The sequence below is a fragment of the Alligator mississippiensis genome, chromosome 5 (assembly GCF_030867095.1).
Source record: "Alligator mississippiensis isolate rAllMis1 chromosome 5, rAllMis1, whole genome shotgun sequence".
Taxonomy (NCBI): Eukaryota; Metazoa; Chordata; order Crocodylia; family Alligatoridae; genus Alligator; species Alligator mississippiensis.
In genome coordinates this window covers 140,811-147,239 of record NC_081828.1, presented here as the reverse complement: position 1 = coordinate 147,239, position 6,429 = coordinate 140,811, and the positions used below count along the sequence as shown (strand labels likewise).

Genomic DNA, 6,429 nt, shown 5'->3' with positions numbered 1-6,429 from the left:
AAGCAACAACTAAGACAGTGTCAGTGGAAGGAGTTGAAAGCCACGCGCAGGCTGTGAAGCAGGATCTCCAGGCCCAGGCACAGCACAGGCTGCAGACCCGCACACACAGGCCAGCTCCAGACCACCGAGACCGCGAAAAGAAGAGCGGGCCCCTTGCAGCGGCAGCAGGAGCAGTCAGGGGTCCGGGCGATGGGCTGAACCACGACACGCGGGGCTGCAGCATTGCCCCAGCAGAAATGCAGCTACCCCAGCCGGGCAGGTGGTTTGACACAGTGCAACACGACTAGCAGTGGGGGCCGAGGGCCCAGGTCTGGACCTGCCTCTCCCCACTGCTGCTGCAGCGCACACCATGGCCCACACAAGCCCTTATCCGGGTCGCGGGAGGCTGCCGGGCTCCAGGCCTGACAGGAAAGACGGGCTCCCTCCGGGCGGGTGGGGCTGGAGTCCCGCGGGCGCGAGCTCCGGCTCCGCGTGGAAGAGTTGTGAAGGGAAGAGGCTCGGACCTGGCTGGGGCCTGGGGGACCGCCCCGGGGGTGGCCGGGGGCACGAGGCGAGGTGGAACACGCGGGATGGCGGGGGGGAGGGGCGCGGCTTGGGGGCGGGCCGGAAGTACGTGGCCTGGGCTCTGCCAAGGATCCCCCGGGCGCATCCGGTCAGCTCGGATAGGTGCGCCGGGGTGGGAACAGAAAGCAGAGCAGCAGGGGGGACGGGGAACGAGGTGGAAATGGAAAGAAAATATCGTCGCGCGGGGCAGGATGCGGCACAAGGGATCGTGGCGGCTTTCGGGGAGCACAGACTGCAGTGCTCCGGGAGGGAGGAGGGAATCTGCCCCGTGTGCGGGTCCAGGAGACCCGTGACTGCCCGGAGCGCCCCATGCTGCTCTGCCCAGGAGCAGGCGCAGTGATAGCCGATCGCCCTGTCAACAGCCGCGGACGCATCCTTGCTTTGCCCGCTGAAGGGCAAAGCTGATGCACCGGCTCTTCCTAAGTGTGCATGCGTGTTCATGGCCGTTCATAGCTGTTTTCATGGCTCAAGTGGGAGCCTGCACTGGATGGCGCACGCACCCTGGGTCTCTATCAATCATGCTTTTACGCTGCGACCGCTCTCGCACAGCAGCGCTGACCCGTGAGTTGCTGTGCGTGGCCGCTGGGAGAGAGCGGCGGAGCGTCGATCCTTGCTCCTTCCCTGAGTGTTGGCCGCACAGTGGCCTGTAGTGCTTATTCCAAATGCACATACGTACTTTCGGCATTCCTCGAGTCGTCAGTCGCCGTAACCATCCTCTCATCGATGATCGGCGCTGTGCCAACGTCCACTGATTCGCCGGACGCGTGCGCAAATCGATTATATCGATGTTCGAAAGGTTGTGACTGCAGCGCATGCGCACTGAGGGACATCGATTGACTCGGTGGCCAGCTGATCAGGCTCTGAGCGGCAGACGCATGCGTATATCCGTTGCCCCTTGATGGGCAAACCGTATGCGACACCTCTCCCGAAGTGCGAATGCGTCTTTGTTGTCTCTTTCCATGTTTTGTCTCGTGACTGCGATCAACAGCTCACGGTCCTATGCATGTGTACTTGCGGATTTGGGAAACGATGTGTCGCCTGTTCCCAAATACGCAAGTGTGGTCAAGACCTTTCATCGATGTGTTCGTCACGCGACTGGGAGCCTGCCCTGTATAGCACACGCGTACTGGTCCTCCCCCAGTGTCAATACGTATGCTTCATTCTCAATGCACATACGTATGGACACTTGCGCCCTGATAGTTTCGGCAGTTGACTTGTCGTCACTTCCTCTGTAACCGTGGAAACTGATCCATGACTCTGGCAGTGTCCGGTCCGCTAATTCTGAGGACGCATACGCCAATCCTGAATATCGGTGGTCGATATTTGTCGACTGCACCATATGCGCACGCGCAAGTTCCATTTATATCGATGAGTTTGGGGTTCAGGTGAGCAGCTAATTTACCGGCGCATGCGTATTTGCTTTGCCCATTGAAGGGAAACGCGTTGGCCCGCTTGTTCCGAAGTGCGCATGAATATGCATGGCAGCTCATCGATATTTTCGTCGCGCAACTGAGAGCCTCAGCTCTACAGCGCATGTTCACTGGGTCTTTGCCCGTGATTGCTTAACGTGGCGGCCGCTGTCGTGCACAGGGGTACCGCGTCCACTGTGGCTGCGGCTTCGGGCCCGGGATGAGAGGGGAGGAGGCGTCCATGCCCTTCCCCCGAGTATTGACTTGGCGTGTGGAGGACGCGACTGTAATGCTTATTGCGGTGTACACTGAGAACCGCGCCTCGATTTGCGTCGCTGCTCGTCCTGCCCTCAGTGCCTGTGTAACCCGGGAAACCATCAATGATTTCGACAGGAGGAAACAGTCCCTTCCTAGGACACGTGCGCATCCGGCTTCAAGAGTCCTCCGGCCGCATGCGTACTTGCCTCGTCCGTTAAGCAAACATACGTCGTTTTGGTCACCCTGTAGTGCGCATGTGTACTGAGTCATCACTAGGCCCCGGGGTGGCTTCGGCCGCGCCCCGCCAGTAACGATAGAGGGGACATCTCTGCCTCTCCCCCTAGTATTGTCCCCACGTGGGGGGGGCTTGTAGCCCTTATTTCCGACACTCATGCGCACTACGTGCCAAACTCGTCGATGCTGTTCCGCGCATGCGTGCATCGATCCTCTTGGCTTCCTTGCCAGCTCCACCGCCAGTGGTGGGTTTAGGAATTCATTTAGACATGGGGGCACAGACTGTGCAGTGCAGCATCTCATTGAAAACAACCCGCATTTTTCTCCAGGAAAAATACACTGGAAGTTTTATTAACATGTGGGGGGGAGGGCTCGGGCTGTATCATTTAGGATAAGCTTGAAGCAACAACTAAGACAGTGTCAGTGGAAGGAGTTGAAAGCCACTCGCAGGTTGTGAAGCAGGATCTCCAGGCCCAGGCACAGCACAGGCTGCAGACCCGCGCACACAGGCCAGCTCCAGAGCACCAAGACCGTGAGAAGAAGAGCGGGCCCCTTGCAGCGGCAGCAGGACCAGTCGGGTCCGGGCGAGGGGCTGAACCACGACACCCGGGGCTGCAGCATTGCCCCAGCAGAAATGCAGCTACCCCAGCCAGGCAGGTGGTTTGACACAGTGCAACACGACTAGCAGCGGGGGCCGAGGTGACCACAGCCCTCCTTGCACCCGTCGACCGGGGATTTTTTTTGTTGTTGTTGTTGGGGTTTTTTTGTTTTTCGGGGAATGCGATTTTTTTTTGAGGAAAGCTGGTCATTGTGGATGGTGATATAGGGCCTTTTTTGGGAATATGGTAATCTTGTGTGGAGAACTGGTGGTTTGGGAACTGTTAGTGGAAATGGGTAGGTTTTTCTGTGTGGAAAATGGTGTGGTTGTCTTAGCGTGATCTGGGAACTTTTTTGTGCAACTGTTTTGTGGGGCTGGTGGAGAAGTGTGCGGCGATCGGGTAAGTAGGGGAAAACGGTCGTATTGTTGTGGGGGGTTGAGAAATCTTTTTTGTAGCAATATGTGTAGACAACTGATGATACTTGTGTGGTGATTTGGGAACTTTAAATTGAAATGTGCTTTGTTTGGCCCGTGGGGTCCCCTTATCCCCTGTGGTGCGGTTAAGGATGCGTGTGTTTTCACTCACGTGAAACAGTCTAACGCGGGTCTGCCCTTTCTCACAGGTGCCTTCTCGTGCCCCCGTCCTTGGAGCCCGCGTGTCAGCGAGGAGCCGCAGCGTGACAGATGCGGTGCTTGGGGCAGAAGGGCCCTGTTGTATCTGCAAGGGTCACTCCGGGCACTCAGACAGGTGTGCGGGGCCTGCACTGGTCCCTTGGAAACAGCCGAGGCCCCACGGGTGACAGGTGAGTACGTGTTTATGCCTTTGACAGTCTCAGCGGACAGAACACACCAGCAGTTACCTAGGCTTCTACCTGGAGGCTCGTCATTCCCGTGTCCTGCTCCAACGGTAACGCCTCCAGCGCCTGCAGCTCTTGCCTCTAACTGCTGGTAGCAGGGGTGACTGGTGCCTCCTGAGTTTGGGACGGGCACAATTTGTTGGCAGGCCATGGGGTATGCCAAAAGTTTCATATCTACTATACTTGTGTGTTGTGGCTTAGTGCCCGCCCACCCCCCGCCACCCACCCATATCACGCTGCCGGCATACACAGCGAGAAAACTGCCTCATCCTGAGCAGTGCTGAGTTGGGGCCCAATCCCAGGCGGGGAACAGGCCACTCTCTGCCCCGCCTACTAGTCACCTGTGGCTGGTAGCACCCTCCAAAAGCGATCATCTGCCTGTTGGCTCACAGAATAATGAGGCCCAGACGCCCCAGGCTTTGTATTCTCCCTCCCTGTGCCCCGATCAGGTTTTGAGCACTTTGCTCTCTGCAAATTTAGGCCCTTGTTTGCCACTCATCCTTATTGCCCAACACCCAGGGATAGGCTTGGGGTTTGGGTTAGGGTTAGCGGTCACAGAATATGACTTTGCATTTTGGGTTGTTGTTTGACTCCTAAGTATAATCATTAAGGAGACAATTTCCCAGATATTGCTTTCGAGAGTATAAATGGGGGAGGAATATGTCCATTTTTAAAAATCTTTTAGCTACTAGCAGTAAATTTAAGCCAAGATTTCCTTGTCCAGTGCTGCATTTCTGGCCCTTGCTGCTTGGCACTGGAATCGCTTGCAGTTTAGAATCTGACCGTCCTTTACACAGTTTGAGCTGTACGCGATGGAAACCTTCACATAGAGGGGTTTTTACTAAGTGATACACATTATCAAGAACCAGGTACTGTTGAGTCTTTTGAGAGACAAGACTACAGCCCTTTTTTGTGGTTGGGAGTTTTTTTACAAGGTTAGAGACAGAATTTTGGGGAAGTTGGAATTCCTTTACTGATTACGAGGGATCCTGGTTTTCTCAGATAACAAAAATAAAACGCAGAATCTCTGATGAAAAACCCCAGCATCCATGTTTTTTCTGTGATTTAAAATGAAGTGCCAGTATGTATGTAGGTATGAGTTGAACACTATGTTTTATTGATGTCTTTACAATTTTAAAGTGTTTTGAATCCTACTAGTGCCTCAATCTGTAGAATAAAAAAAATGTGAATACCTATACATTTTGGCGTTTGATTTGGGGGTTTTTAGCATGGAATATCAGAGCTGCTCCTGCTCCCTTTGTTCACCAGGATGTGGGTCCAGGAGCTGGTGTCCACCCACACATGGCTTTGTGGCATTGAGCAGTCCTGATATGCTCTTGCCCTGGCCATCCCCTTGCCCCTCCCTTGCCAGCCACACCCCCCTTGACACCGCTGGGGCGCTTCATAGATTCACATAAGTTAAGAGCTGGAAGGGACCTTGGATGTCTTTGGGTCCAGCCCTGCTGCTGTAAGGCAGGCAAGACTGCTGAGGTCTGCATGCAGTGAGGTGCACATCCAGTCTGAGTGGAGTCTGTTCCAGACTCTGGACACACGAACCGTAAAGTTTTTCCTTGTGTCTCCTCCCGGCTGAACAGTCTCATGTTCTTCAGCCTCTCTTTGTATTGTCTGTTCTCCAGACCTCTGATCATTTGGACTCTTTCCAGCTTCTCGACATCTCTCCTGGAAGTGTGGCGCCCAGAACTGAACACAGTCCTCCAGGTGCGGCCTCACCAATGCTGAGTTGAGTGGGAGGGTGACATCCTCAGTCTTGCTTGTGATGCATCAGTTGATGCTTGCCAGAGTGTTTTCCACTTTGCCAGCCACAGGATTGCATTGGTGGCTCATGTTCATTTTGTGGTTGATCATAACCCCTGGATCTTTTTCAGTTCTGGTGAATGGAAAACCTGGATCCCTGCTGATTACCCCTTTTGTATATGAAGTGAAGTCACAATGACATTCCCTAGTGATACTTCAGTCCCTCTTAGCAGGTAAAAGATTACAACACCCCAGGTCGGATAAAGAGGCAAGAGACAGGGCGATAACCTGCCCTTACATTGATTACACCTCAAAGCATGAGAACAGGCACATTTTTTCTATACCTGCCTTGCGACCTGCCAAAGGACAGATACAGATTCTCACCTCTACCATGTGGGGGGGATGCAGGAGGGAGGAGGAAGCTAACAGCAGGTCATCTCCACTTTGCAAAGGTCTTTGTACAGCTTCCCTTTACTTACATGTAACATTTATATGTGGGTTTGTATAATCAGTACTAGCCACTTGCCCATCAAGAATGGCAGGGGGGAGAGGGGGCTCGGATGGAGTGCTGCCACCTAACGCCCCGTGCTGCCACTGTTCCGCCTCTTGCAGGGAGCCGGGTGGGGACCTTGGCTCCCTCACCCTCTGTCCAGTCCTCTGCTCGGCTTTGGAATCATGGTGGTGCTCCCCCACGCGTGGCGCGCTCTCTTTCTGTCAGCCAATCCGAGCATGAATAAAGTGTTATGGACAGACA

General features: G+C 54.6%; 1 long non-coding RNA gene across 1 annotated transcript; it reads left to right on the top strand.

Annotated features, from left to right (window-relative positions):
• Positions 1-622: 622 nt before the first annotated feature.
• Positions 623-5,118, top strand: LOC132250693 (uncharacterized). The gene is made up of 2 exons (XR_009462286.1): positions 623-3,164; positions 3,687-5,118. It is a non-coding gene; the product is annotated as an uncharacterized LOC132250693 (long non-coding RNA).
• The last annotated feature ends 1,311 nt before the right edge of the window (positions 5,119-6,429 follow it).